We start from the raw sequence: 14,774 nt of genomic DNA, 5'->3' as shown, positions 1-14,774 counted from the left end.
GGAAAATAAACCTCAAATCAACAACGAATCTCTCCGAAGTCGGTTAAACATCAACCAGGATATACTGACGCGCATCAGCGTTAGTCAACAATCAGTGCGTTTTGCAAGAAACCTGTGGACGCGAGCCTTATACGGCGTGAGACCATCTAAAAAGTGGAACGCTGCCTTTAGGCTGCGTTTCCACCAGAGCTGTGCAAGCGAGAATTTGTTGCGAGAAATGTGTTTTTCATGAACCAATAGAAACGCTTCATTTACCTGTCTGTTCAGCTATTTCCACAAGATCTGAACGCAGAAGGCATTTCGAGAAAACTGCGTTTTGTTTTAGGAACGACAAAGTTTTCATGAAAACACTGCGTTTTTCTTACCTCCTGCATTACATGCTTTCTTTTAGGTACATATTTTTATTTTATTTTAGATATGTACCATCAGCCAAATATGTGGTCTACCACCCTAAAGTCGATAATCGTCTGCTTGTCATAAAACAATAATGCCAATAGACGTGTCTGTCAACTTGAAAATTCGACTTTAGCGATACATTCATTTGATAGGAACTTGTTCAAAAATTGATAGACCACTTATTTGGTTGATGGTACACTTAAATAACCCACTTCTTCAAGCAAAGTTTAAACGCATCAATACCTGTTACTGCGTTCTTAGTCGTGACGAGAGCAGTACTATGCGAGGTTAAGTAAAATTCAATGTGAGCGTTTCTATTGGTTCATGAAAAACACATTCCCCGCATTACATCTTCGCGCATCTCTGGTGGGAACGGAGCTTTACTGTGTAGCTGTCTTGGACAACGGATTCAAAGCGGATTTTAATTATTTTAGTGCACTTTGAGTACCTAAGTGTTCGACGGGTGCGCCGTTAGAATGATCAGGGTGAAGTTATTAGTTAGTTGCAGTTGCCTTTGAGAATGTTGTTTGTAGCTCAATAGTATCCTATAATATCCTGGTATATCCATATTAATTTATACTAATACTACAATAAATGTACCCGTAACCGTATGTACCCGTGTGGTGTCGGGTTAGAATTACACCTCTTCGTTTCTTCCGTGGATGTCGTAAGAGGCGACTGAGGATATAGGTTAAGTTATACCGTAGGCGACATGCTAGCTACCTGTCACTATTGTACCGTCTTTGTCAACGGGGACGGGACGGGACTTAAAACCTAAAATTATCAAGCAAATGTGATGAAAAGTATTTTTCATCACACTTGCTCGTAAACAGTGTCGTAACATGCATGCTACCTTGGTTGCAACCCCCCAAATAAAACCCTTGACCTTAATGTGCTTCTCATGAAACCCGTGGTAGGTAAATGAGTCATTGCCCTTGCTAATTTTCCTGTCATGAAGCCCGAAGTCGGTAAATGAGTTTGTTACTGCATGGTGTGCTGCTGCTTCGTGCGCGCGCTGCACACGCACGCCATGCACGTGCTGCGGAGGGGTTGAGCTGGCGCTGCCAAGAGCGCAGCCAGCGGTATCGGCAATTTTTGAAAAAATATTAGTTTTTCTTTTACAAATATACATTTTATTTTACTCGCTACATGATGAAAAACATTGATGTCGTACGGGAATTACGAAAGAATTACGAACATCGACTCATTAAAGCCCTCAGTCTTCGACTTCGGGCTTCTAATAGACTATCGTTCGTAATTCCTTATTTACCGCCCTTAAGACACAATGTACTATTACCGAACCGCCACCTTAATGAAACTGCACTCATAAGCTTTGTACTCAAGTGCCAATCTAAAACTACGATTTCTCCACAGCGCTAGAATATAATTTATATTTCTATACCAGATGTTTACAGCCATTGTTTCCGTAGACCAGTCGTTGGCAATCAAATATTAACGAGCACCTTTACTACAGCAATAGGGCAATAAATAAGAGGATATTCAGATGAGTTATTGCATGTTGCTGTAATTAATACAATGTCTTAGGGTATTCATTAAATTGTGGGTATTTTTGTGTAAAGAAGACTATACTAATGTGAAAGATTAAAAATTGAGATTTAGGGGCTGTGTCAGCATCCATTGACTAATTTTATTTGACGGATAATATGTAATGCCGTCTTCGTCTATTCGAGCAAAACAAACAGAGACGGCATCACATTTATCCGTCATATAAAATTAATCAATGGGTGGTGAAACAGGGGGTTAGTCTGTTAGTTAGATTATAAAAAAAAATTAGACAAGTATTTTTTCTTTTGACACTCAAACATAAAATGACTAAGATCAAGCGCGTTAAAGTTTAGGAATGGGAACCCGTGGCGTCACACCGTGCTATAATATTATAGTGTCGTGCGACGTGGCGTCATGCGGAACTTTAACTGGTTATATCCATCGTTTTTTAGGGTTCCGTAGCAAAATGGAAAAAAACGGAACCCTTATGGATTCGTCGTGTCTGTCTGTCTGTCTGTCCGTCCGTATGTCACAGCCACTTTTTCCGAAACTATAAGAACTCTGTTGAAACTTGGTAAGTAGATGTATTCTGTGAACTGCATTAAGATTTTCACTCAAAAATAGAAAAAAAACAATATAAATTTTGGGGGTGCCCCCTTAGAACTGAAACTCAATTTTTTTTTTCATCAAACCCATATTTGTGGGGTATCTGTGGATGGGTCTTCAAAAATGATATTGAGGTTTCTAATAAGTAACATTTTTTTCTAAACTGGATAGTTTGCGCGAGAGACACTTAAAAAGTGGTAAAATGTGTGTCCCCCCTCCCCCTTTAACTTCTAAAATAAGAGAATGATAAAACTAAAAAAATATATGATGTATATTACCATGCAAACTTCCACCGAAAATTGGTTTGAACGAGATCTAGTAAGTAGTTTTTTTTAATACGTCATAAATCGTAAGCCGCAATTTACCTTTCATTCAATCAACTCAAATATATATAAAAAAATGTGTACCTATGTGTACTTGCCCGGTTTTTTGTTTAATTAACAATAGAAAAAATACGTGTCCAGTATTTCCTGATAACCCATGTACTACTTATTGTTAAGCCGAGTTTAGACTTGCAAGAAACATCGTGTAAGTTGCATTGGATTACATTGAGAGGCCGTAAAGCCAACGAGTTTATATACGAGTAGTGGTCAACCGAGCGCCGCAATGTAATTCAACTTGCACGATTTTTCTTGCAAGTCTAAACTCGGCTTTAGATTTTTTAAGAAGCTAGCCTATTTAAAAATGAGAGGCGTCTTATTAATTCCTATTATACCTAAACGCGAAATGGACGGGGCATAAGTGCTCATGTAAAATCTTGAAATATTAACCACTAAGTTTAGAGACATGAAATTCTGCTCGCGTGTTCTTTATACAACGTAAAATGCCCGCTAAGGTTTATCACAGATAAAGTCGCAAGTAAAGGCTAGTAAAAATGTTCCAAGTTCTTATTGTATGTTTTTCATCACAAAAAGCGCCAAATGTTAAGGAAACAGCTTGATTTATTTTCGCAAAGCAGGTTTAGCTCCATTAAAAACCAATTATCTTACCAACTTAAATTCCCATGCTCAAAAGCAAACACATCCCCACAACTCCTCATAACAAACAACTGTTTATTATTTCATCCTGTCAAACAAACTCTAAAAAACCAACAAGACAGCGCGTAACATTTGCTACCTCATTTCTGACTCTCACCAACATTTCCAAACGTAACTTTAAGTCACTACTGTTATGGTAGCTTTTGCAAGCATCGGTTCGTTCAAGATAAGAGTTTCGGAGGGTTATTTAAGTAACATCGCGTGTTGCGCGGGAGCTTGGACTTTTTGCGATAATCGAAAGGTAAATTGAAACCTTTGTCGATAATCACGATAACATTTTGAAAATGTAAAACTATATTTTTATATGAAATTCAGTTCAATATTTTATTTGCGTTCCCTTAAGCGTATAATAAGCGTATCAAAGACGTAACGCTATTTCAACAAAAAAAAAATACGATTTATTTTGCAGGGGTGGTCATGTCATTTACTCAACAAAATGGACGAAACAATCCGAACAGTTAACTAAAGTTTATAAAAAAAATCCGCAAAACAGAGTGACTAACACAACGTAGTGTAAATTTTAATTGCTATCCACCTTTAATTATTGAGTTCCATTGATTACAAGCCACGCCCTCTCTCTCAATGAACCTGTGTTAAGTATAGTTAGCTATAAATATAACGGCAAATTTTACTTTAGTTGTTTGCTATAATTATGCCTTGTACTTTGAGGAATTTCACGAATTTATATTAAATTTGTTTGGTTTGAAATATTTATTGCAACGGTTATGGCATTGGAACAGGTAATTAGGTACACAAAGGTATTTTTATTTTTACTATTTATTGAAAATTTTAATCACCTCCATTAATAGTAGATTGTACAACAAGAGCATAAAACGAGCCATTTTACCCGAGGCGTTCATATAGCGACACGTCGAGGGGAAAATGGGTTTAATGCTCGAGTTTTACACTCTGCTTTTCACTTTGATGGCGAGGAAATGAAGCAACAGTGGAAACAATATTCTTCACTTACTATGTACCTTTTATTGTTCACGCATTACTATTATAATTATAATTTTTAAGTTTTATTGATCTATTTTGATTGATTTTTAGTTTTAAAAAAATTAAAAAATATTAAAAAAATATGTAGAAACTTTGTTTGTGGCTGTTACACCTGATTGCCTTAATCTTAGATGAAGATTTTACTTTATGCTCTAGAGCATAAAAAGCCATTTTATGTCGCCTAGATCCAGCATAAACACGAATTTTACGAGCATGAGAAGTGAAAAAGTTATTTTATTGTGTGTCGTTGTTTTTATACTATGTAGGTATGAAGAAGTCTGAGTAGTGTTTAGCCACAATAAAACTTATTTTTGCATTATTTTGCGTAACATACTACGAGTTAAGTATAACTAATAATGTAATTACTATTTATTTACGAATAATTAACCGCCGAACGCGCGTATCTAAGTACTCGTGATTAGTCAATTTTTGTTACTAGTTTCGATCACCCTTTAACATGGGGTACTAGTCCAAAATTAGGTACCCAAAAAAGTCGTTGGTCGCGCGACAGGTTAATCTCTAACACCCAATAGGCTTAACTGAATGCAAATTGCAAATTTAATTGCACTGCCTAATGGCTCCTCTATAATTAAACTAATGTGAGTATTATTAACATAAAATGGCGGCATTAAGAAATAATTACAACTATGGATAAAATCACGATACTGTGTTGCCGACGGAAGCGCGAGCGCAAGTATATGAGAGACTTCAACGGGTTGCCTTAATCAGTGAAACTGCGTTTATTAATGTGGACTTAGGGGCTTTTTCATCATTCATATTTTTAATTTATTTGACGGATAATTGTGATGCCGTCTCCGTCTATTCGAATAAAACAGACAGAGACGGTATTACATGTATCAGTGAAATAAATTTAATCAATGGATGCCCGCCAGGTAATTAGTGTCAGATTTTGATGTAAAGTAAAATGACAAAAAATTTCAGGTACGGTCGAGAAAACTGAATCACCTTTCTGCTACTAATGTCATGTTGACATCCCGTATATTTGTCAAAGATATCACAGCAAAATTGATTATGAAAAGGTTCCACCCTGGTTCGTGATACAATTTCTTCGACTGTACCTATAATGCCATTTTTTGCCGTGGCATTAAAATAATAAATGTCTTTATTCCTAAAAAATGTACCTATGTAAAAAAATATACTTAGTCATATCTAGCGCCATTTACGAGACTAAGGGCCTGTTTCACCACTTGTTGACTAACTTTAACTGACGGATATCAGTGATGCCGTCTCTGGTTGTTTTGTCCGAATAAACAAAGACGGCATTACTTTTATCTGACACTTAAAGTTAGTCGGCAAGGTGGTGAAATAGGCCTAAGGGGCATGTTTCACCACCAATTGATTAATTTTATTTAACGGATAAAATTAAATGTGATGCCGTCTCCGTCTACTCGAATAAAAAAAACGGAGACGGCATCACATTTATCCGTCAAATAAATTTAACCAAGGGGGTTAATTTCGTACCTAGACCCACCTGTTCCCGTGGGTGTAATAGGCGACCAATGCATCTAGTTTGTGAATTGTGTGTGCAGCAGCGCTCTCTCTTTAAACCCCGACGCAAAAAGAGGGGTGATACAAGTCTGACCGCTATGCGTGTCTGTCTGTCTGTGGCACCGTAGCTCCTAAACGGGTGGACCGATTTGAATACAGTTTTTTATTTGATAGCAGGTTTTCTAGCGATGGTTCTTAGACATGTGTTATTAAGATCGGGTCGGTTTTTGAGATATTGAACTTTGAAGTGAAGGTCGGGCGTTTTCCAACTTTTTGTTTGTTAGGTTATACCAACTATGAACTTCGGAGTTCGGACTCAAGCACTGCGGTGCAGAAGGCGAGGGGAAATCCACCACAATATTTTACCAAGAAAGTCGTCTTGAAAGTTCACTACGAATCCTCACCCAATGATCTACTCTATCAATCAGTATAGCGACTTAGAGAAGAAAGACGAAGCTTAGTCGATGAGACTAACTTTTTTTTAGTGAAATACCCTATTCTGTGATAAGGACGTGGAGCTTTACGTTGAAGGAAAACATCGTCAAAAAACCTACACACACATGCGACGAAATTTGACGGTATGTGTTAGTCCTAAATTCGCACTGGGCCCGCGGAGGAACTACGGCCTAAGCCCTCTTTTTCTGAGAAGAGGCCTGTGCCCAGCAATAGGCTGTATATAGGCCCCAGATAATGATGATGATTTGTTTTGCTCTGTTGAATAAAAAATCATTTATGTCACAGATTATTTTGTGTTCAAGGTTTTTTCTTCCTAAATAGTCTTTAAATTAAATAGGTTTATCAAATTATCTGCAAAATTAGAATAATCTGTGAGTTATTGGAAATATCTTGACTTTTAACCTAGGCTCGGCCGCACCTGTTGCTAGTTTCGACAGACTCAAAGAAAAAAGAAAACATAATGATTTCGATGATACTCATTATAATGTGATAGTAGGTATATGTAAATAACAATAGAGTTTATACCTTACGCCCGTAGCTTATAGTCAATTGTCACATTCATCACTTACCCTCAGGAGATTTGCTCGTTTGCCATCCAGTTGAGTAAAAAAAAACATTTTGTAATTGATTTAAATTTAAATATCTTTATTTGTTTAGGAAACACATAAACGTACATGCCAGCTCCAACAGATACGGTATAATATAACATTACCTTAAGATTGGTTCTTTTCTTTGGAATCTTTTTGTATTTTTTATTTCAATTCCAAATTTTTACTTTTACGGTCATCCCGTAAAACCTAAATAGACCATCAGTGGTGTAGCGGTATAGCACGCGGTACGGAATACCGAGGACCTGGGTTCGATTCCCAGTGATGGTCTTATTTTTCTGGTTTTTCTGTGCATCTATATTTCAGTTTGTATTTTCAATTTATAACATTACCTTTTTTTGCGACTTTGTAGGCGTAGACAATAACGTAAGTACTTAATTCAAATACTGGTATATAACATAGATGCTAAAACATTATATTATATTATTGTATTACATAATAGCATGTTCAATTAAACCGTACTTTTTGCTATTATTATAAATGCCAAAATGTCTGTCTGTCTCGTCTGTGGAACTTCTTCAAGCTTAATTTCTTAATTATTTTTTGATCTTATTTGATTGATATTATATCTATTTATTAACCAAAAAAAAGCGGCTAAGCGCTCCGTTGTAGCAGATATTAATGCACAAACTGTTGTATAGAATTCTAGCTCTGTTTCTTTACTTGTCACTCTTGTTAATCGATTATTGAGAGACAGCTTTCGTTACATTTCTGGTCCAGTAGGCATTACGGCTTACGGCACAGTCACGGCGCGCGCGCAGGCGACAGGTTGTAACAAAAGCCTTTTGTCTTACACCAGTGTCTAGATTATAGCAATCACTTTCTGAATATTCTTGATATGTTGATAATCTATACTTAAATTTGAATACAGGCGGTTATTAATGTACTTGTAACTAACAATTAGGCAATATTAGCCGTTACCCACGAGCGCGACTCCGTCCGCGCAGAATTCGTTTATCGCTATCCCGAGGGAACTATGCAATTTTCCGGGATAAAAACTATCCCATGTCCTTCTCCGGGATTCTAACTATATGTATACCGAATTTCATATAAATCGGTTCATTGGTTTAGATGTTATGAAGTACCAAACAAACAAACACTTATAAACTTTCGCATTTATAATAGTAATGGGATGGGATTATCAATTTTTGCAATTATATGTTTTACCAATTCCAATTGATTTGCTATATACATGTATAGATAGAGCTCTAATGACAATGTCATTATGAAGAATTTTACTTATTAGGTATATCCGACAAAAGCTAATTACGAAATAAACTCATAAAGTATGTAGGTATTTATAAAATAAAAATCAGTAATTTAATTTGATTGATCATTTGTGGCAATTTATCAAAAAAATCAGCCAAGTAATGAGGAAGGCACAAAAAAAACAGTGCGCAAAATGAAAGTATCAAAAGTGATAAACACATTGATAATTGATGAATGAGTGATAATTTTCTTATTTCATTGACATTGCCCGGATTAGTAATTGTTTTAAGTAAAAAACGATTAAGGGCAACACTGAATGACGTAGTAGAAAAATAAACGTGATTTATTGTCTCAATTTATACCTCTTTTATAGTAAGTACTTACATAACATTCGCAATTAAATGCAGAAACAAAAAACTAAAACCATGCTATAAATACTTTCCACAACTCTAATTGCAGAAATATTGGCAATATCTACTGAAAAACTAAAAAAGCTATACTTAAGAGAAAAAACACTCATGTTACAAGTAGGTACCTAAGTAATTTTTATGTTCGTAATTCGACGCATAGAATACCTACTAAGTAATAATTGTTGCGGACAGGCAACTCACACTTTTGAATAAGTACAGTTTTAAATCAAATCTTTTGAAAAAAAAATACGTCAGTCTTAAGAAAAATTGTTCTGAAAAAATACCAGGCATGAATCCTAAACGCGTATCTTAATCCGAAAAGCCGCACGGTTTCCTTTACCAACAAAAATAACATCCAGAGGAAGGGTACCTATTAAGTTTCTTGTAAAATTCTTACTTTATTCCAATTAGTTTCTTAAAACCATAAAGTTATTTAAGAATTGTTTGTTTCATTTCAAGTAAAGATTTCATTCAGCTGTTTGTTTTTATTACACAAGTGTTTTTAACATTATTTTGTCGAATTACCACTAACTGACGACCATAACTTGATCGCTTCTTATTATATTTTAGTTACTAAACCGTACAATAATATATTGCTTAGGTATATTGTATTAGTACCTACCAAGTGACCTGCATATACTAAGTATCGCACTATATCTTAGGATAATCCTGAATTTTTCTTACGCCGCCATTACTAAGTAATATCAGTGTACCTAAGTTCCACAACAGTGCTGAAATAAGTGACCTATGCCCATTAAGTTTCTAGCGAACCCCCAACAGGTGCTTAGCAAGTGCTCCAAGTGTCTGGGTTATGTCTAAACCTACCTTAAGTCCAGCAATGGGTTGTGCTCACAACACTGTCCACTCACAACCAGCTAACCCAACACATGGCACTTGCACAAAAAAAGAAAAAAGCACTATGAAAAAAGTTCGCACACTCGCTACATTGTCATTCATTTAGGGTAGTAAGCCATTACTGTCATCCGCGTCATGCGTACCTGATGCCTGCGCGCGGGCAACTGGAATCACCTTGCAAGGCCCAGTGTTGCTCTCTCGCTCGGGACCCGCGCTCTCCCTCGCACGGGCATTGTGCCTCAACTGGTCAGCCTCACGATAAATTACCTATTGGAATCTAATCAGTTTATTAGATGTGTGATTTTTTTAATGTCTTTTTGGCTTACGGTAAAATCGATAATTTTAAAAACTTTACCGCAGGACGTGGCACTTATGATGTTTTCACAAGGTTTTAGCCAGCTTTAGGTAGGTATTAGTTACGAATGTATGCCAGTGGTCAGAACTATACAAGAAAAGTCAAAATAATGTACAATAGACAAAAAACCGTTTTTTTTTCAGATAAGACGTATTTGTACTCGTAGCATAAAGTTTTAAACTGTCACATTTTTTGGTAGTTAAAATAACACCGGAACTTATTTCATTTTATATGTTACCACGGATACTGCAGTTTGCCTGAAACGTAGACACATACACATATTAAGTCATAATTAGAGTAAATCCAAAGCGTCATCATCCCAGCTTATATACGTCCCACTGCAGGGCACAGGCCTCCCCTCAAAATGAGAGGGCTTGGGCAGTAGTTCTCACGCGGGCCCAGTGCGGATTGGGAACTTCACACACACCATTTAATTGCTTTGCAGAGGTTTCCTCACGATGTTTTCCTTCACCGTAAAGCTCGTGGTAAATTTCAAATGTAATTCCGCACATGAATTTCGAAAAACTCAGAGGTGCGAGCCGGGGTTTGAACCCATGAGCCTCTGCTTGAGAGCCCATAGGTCAAACCACTCGGCCACCACGGCTTCCAAAGCGTACCTACTATTAATTTGTTTTGCAGTTAAAGTAAATTTTGTTTGTATGATTTTTAATAGTATTTTATGCAACAGTTGTATAACAGGGTTCAAAGAAGGTGAGTGGCGTGAGTTACGATGTGAGCTTTAGCGAACATCGTAAGAAATAGACGCCACGAGCTTTTTTTGACTTACTTATACAACGTTGCATACAATACTTTTTCTTCGACTGGGTACTTATTAATTAAAATACAAAATTAGAGAAAAAGTAAACTTTAAATGTTTTCATACTTTAGTAAAAAGTATGGCAAACGCAAAGAGAAGGTAAACAACAATGAACAAGTGAGTAATATGAAAATGTCAAAATTTGTCTAAGTAAAATTTTGTTTTTGTTTAACGTTTACTTGCATGTGATGATGTTAAAAATACGCGTTACTTAAATGTTGGCAGTTTATGGATTATGTTCGGAATGTATTCTGCATAAAAACCATATAAAATATGTAACTGGCTGCACCTTAGCCTGTCCGAACGTAAGAATTGAGAAAAAAAAGTAAGTGGTTGCAGTATGGTTTTAGCAACATAGACAATATAGACTTTTCCAGAAATTTGCTATGTATGCTGTTATATTACTGTTCGTGATTAAGTAAATCACAAATAACATTATGGGAGTAGATAATAGTTATTTATGCAACTGTATCGTAATAGGGGTCCTTAGAACACGAGTGTTGTAGGAACGTTGTGTTGTGTGAATAGGGTCACATGAGTGTTTTAAGGCCTAATTACGTACAGTTGCATACAATATTTTATCTACATCCATATATTAAATCCTCTATCATGTGTTCAAGAACCATTGAGAATGACCTGCATTAACGAGAACTAGTCTGCCCCACATGCTGAGCCCGCTGCGCGCGCGACGACCTGCGCTGCACTCCTCGTGCGCGCGGCGCGGCGCGCCCCAGTGCTGTAATGATGTATGAAATCTCATTACAATACAGATTTCTTTATAACCATTACGATACAGCCGTGTTCATAATAGAATCCAATGTTGTAACGCTGGTCATTTTCTATGGTTTTGGAACGCGTAATGGAGGATTTACTATATGGGTGTAGATAAACGTATTTTACCACTTTGTAGTATACTGTAACTTCTAAGAACAGCAAAATTAGATTTTTATTTGCTTTGAGACAGTGAACCAGTGAACGTCATGGCTAGTTATTGTCATATTAAAAACTTAAATGTTTGTGTACTTAATACATGCCAACGTTTTAATCGTTCGGTTAAACATGAATAATTTCCTTGTGCTCATTTATTACCACTAAAGAAGGACAAACAAGTGGCAATAACTTTGATTGAACTGGTCTTAGCATGCGTTATATCCATCGTTTTCATAAAAATCTAATTTTGCGTGTCATCTTTTTTAATAACATTTGCTAAAAATTTAATCTCTGGCCTATACTCGTATCATTGCTTGGCACAAGCCTCCGCTTAAATTATTATGGCCGTGTAGTTTCCACGCGGGTCCAGTACGGATTGGTAACTTCACACATAATCATCGTTGAATTACTTCACAGGTGAATAGAGGTTACCTACCAACATCAAAGCATTATTTTTTTTCCACCTAAGGCTTTTCTGAGAAGGGTGACGAAAATATATTGCTGATTATTGACACTTTTCTCCGGTTTATGTACTGATAATGTTTATGGAATGAGAAGCCGTGGTGGCCTAGTGGTTTGACCTATTGCCTCTCAAGCAGAGGGTCGTGGGTTCAAACCCCGGCTCGCACCTCTGAGTTTTTCTAAATTCATGTGCGGAATTACATTTGAAATTTACCACGAGCTTTTCGGTGAAGGAAAACATCGTGAGGAAACCTGCACAAACCTGCGAAGCAATTCAATGGTGCGTGTGAAGTTCCCGATCCGCACTGGGCCCGCGTGGGAACTATGGCCCAAGCCCTCTAGTTCTGAGAGGAGACCTGTGCCCAGCAGTGGGACGTATATAGGCTGGGATGATGATGTACTGATAATAAATATAATAATATATTTGGGTTGATTAACTTTATCTTGACACTTTATATAGTTACGTTCTCCTGTCCTGAGTCACTCTTTAAACCGTAAGTTTATAGGATAAAAATTTGCCAAAGCCCCTTCTATAATTGGTCATCTAATAAGCATGTTAGTATAATGTGACACAACATTTCTTCTATTAAACTATACTACTTATGTCCCCTCGCTGACGGGACAGAATAACAACAAGAAATAGTTGATCGACCCATTAATGCGAAGAGATCCCTTTTTAGGGACAAGCTCGCCTTTGTTCTCCTCTCTGTGTATTTGTATTTTTATTTTTATGTGCAATAAAGAGTTTACATACATACATACATAATGCCCACTGTTGATATTTATAAAAAATTGAAGATATAAACTTCAGTGCCTAATGAGGCATTACACACTTTCATAATAACTCAAATTTAACACCTTTACTACTTCAAAGATGGATAATGTGCCTGATTCTCAGGTCAAACCAATATCTTTATTCGGGACTCAATTATGAATCAAGTATTGTTTTCGATATTTTCTTCTCCTGACTTAACAGTAGATGGAAATTTGGCAGTATGAAAGCTGCTGATAAAAACAAAATGTATTTCTATTGTTTGAATTTTTTGCCCGAAAAACCGATTCGTGGTGTAGAGTTGTTCTGAATTGGAGACCATGGGAATAGAAAATACCAGTGGGCAGACCGCAAATGAAAAAGAATTTTCATCACACTTGCTCGTAACCAGTGTCGTAATATGCAGGCTACCTTGTTTGCAACCCCCCAAATAAAACCCTCGAACCATAATGTGCTTGTCATGAAACCCGTGGTCGGTAAATGAGTCATTGCCCGTACTAATTTTCATGTCATGAAGCCCAAGGTCGGTAAATGAGTTTGTTACTGTATGGTGTGCTGCAGGCACTACACGCACGCCATGCACATGCTGCAGAGCGCTGCCAAGAGCGCAGTCAGCGGTATCGGCAATTTTTGATAAAATATTAGTTTTTCTTTTACAAATATACAATTTTACTCGCAAATGTGATGAAAAACATTGTATGTCGCACGAGCGGTACTAGAATTACGAACATCGACTCATTTAAGCCCTCAGTCTTCGACTTCGGGCTTCTAATAGACTCTCGTTCGTAATTCCTTATTTACCGCCCTTAAGACACAATGTACTATTGGTTAAAGAAGGCTGAGAAGACGAGATTTTTTACAGCCTACCAAATATCGTGATTGTTCATGAGAAAATTTATTAAAATGCGAGATTAACTATTATTACTGGTAGAATAAAATTAGCCTCAGAAAAAACACATAAAAATAACATTAAGTAACTTAACAAAGTACCAGTACCAAAGTAATAGTATTAGCCGTGGTGGCCGAGTGGTTTGACCTATGGCCTCTCAAGCAGAGGATTGTGGGTTCAAACCCCGGCTCGCACCACTGAGTTTTTCGAAATTCATGTGCGGAATTACATTTGAAATTTACAGCGAGCTTTACGGTGAAAGAAAAACATCGTGAGGAAACCTGCACAAAGCTGCGAAGCAATTCAACGGTGTGTGTGAAGTTCCCAATCCGCTCTGGGCCTGCGTGGGAACTAGTGCCCAAGCCCTCTCATTCTGAGAGGAGGCCTGTGCCCTGCAGTGGGACATATATAGGCTGGGATGATGATGGATGATGAACAAAGTACCATGATGGCATTTTTTTCAATAATTCTAATGACGTATTTCGCAGGTTATTTAGATTGATACTTAAAACTATTTATAATGAAAGCTTACACCAACAACTACTCTTCAATTTTTTCTACAATAGCGAGACGGTATTTAAACTAAGTACCTACACGAATATGAAAAAAGGATGGCGGCCATTCTCATTATCTGTGCATTCAAGTCTAATTACCGTGTCACTATTGCGGAAAAAGGCAACACGTTAATTAGACGAGCATAGATGAATAGTTAAGAATGACCGTCGCTACATTGTATCTCCTAAAGGACTAATATTCCCATGAACGCATTTGTAGTCGCGGGCACCAGCTAGTACTCATATAAATCAAAGGCATTACCGTTAGCAATAAGCGTTACGTAATGAAACCTGCGCATGAGTTTCCCTCATTGCGTATGCGTTAAAGATGATTTTCCTGTTCCATACGAGTTTCTAATACAAACAAGTGGCAGTCGCGGTAGGCATTACTTGCTTGTAATTCG

At 37.0% G+C, this 14,774-nt stretch overlaps 1 protein-coding gene across 1 annotated transcript in view; it reads right to left on the bottom strand.

Moving 5' to 3' along the window:
• Sox102F (transcription factor Sox102F) overlaps window positions 1-9,747 on the bottom strand; it is a 335,400-nt gene extending 325,653 nt beyond the window's left edge. The window contains exon 1 of the mRNA XM_074098230.1: window positions 9,562-9,747. The gene's annotated coding sequence lies outside the window, so the exon portion shown is untranslated. The remainder of the gene's footprint in view (window positions 1-9,561) is intronic.
• Window positions 9,748-14,774: the final 5,027 nt, after the last annotated feature.

Source organism: Choristoneura fumiferana, chromosome 15, assembly GCF_025370935.1.
Source record: "Choristoneura fumiferana chromosome 15, NRCan_CFum_1, whole genome shotgun sequence".
NCBI lineage: Eukaryota > Metazoa > Arthropoda > Insecta > Lepidoptera > Tortricidae > Choristoneura > Choristoneura fumiferana.
This window is presented reverse-complemented; position numbering and strand designations above follow the sequence as displayed.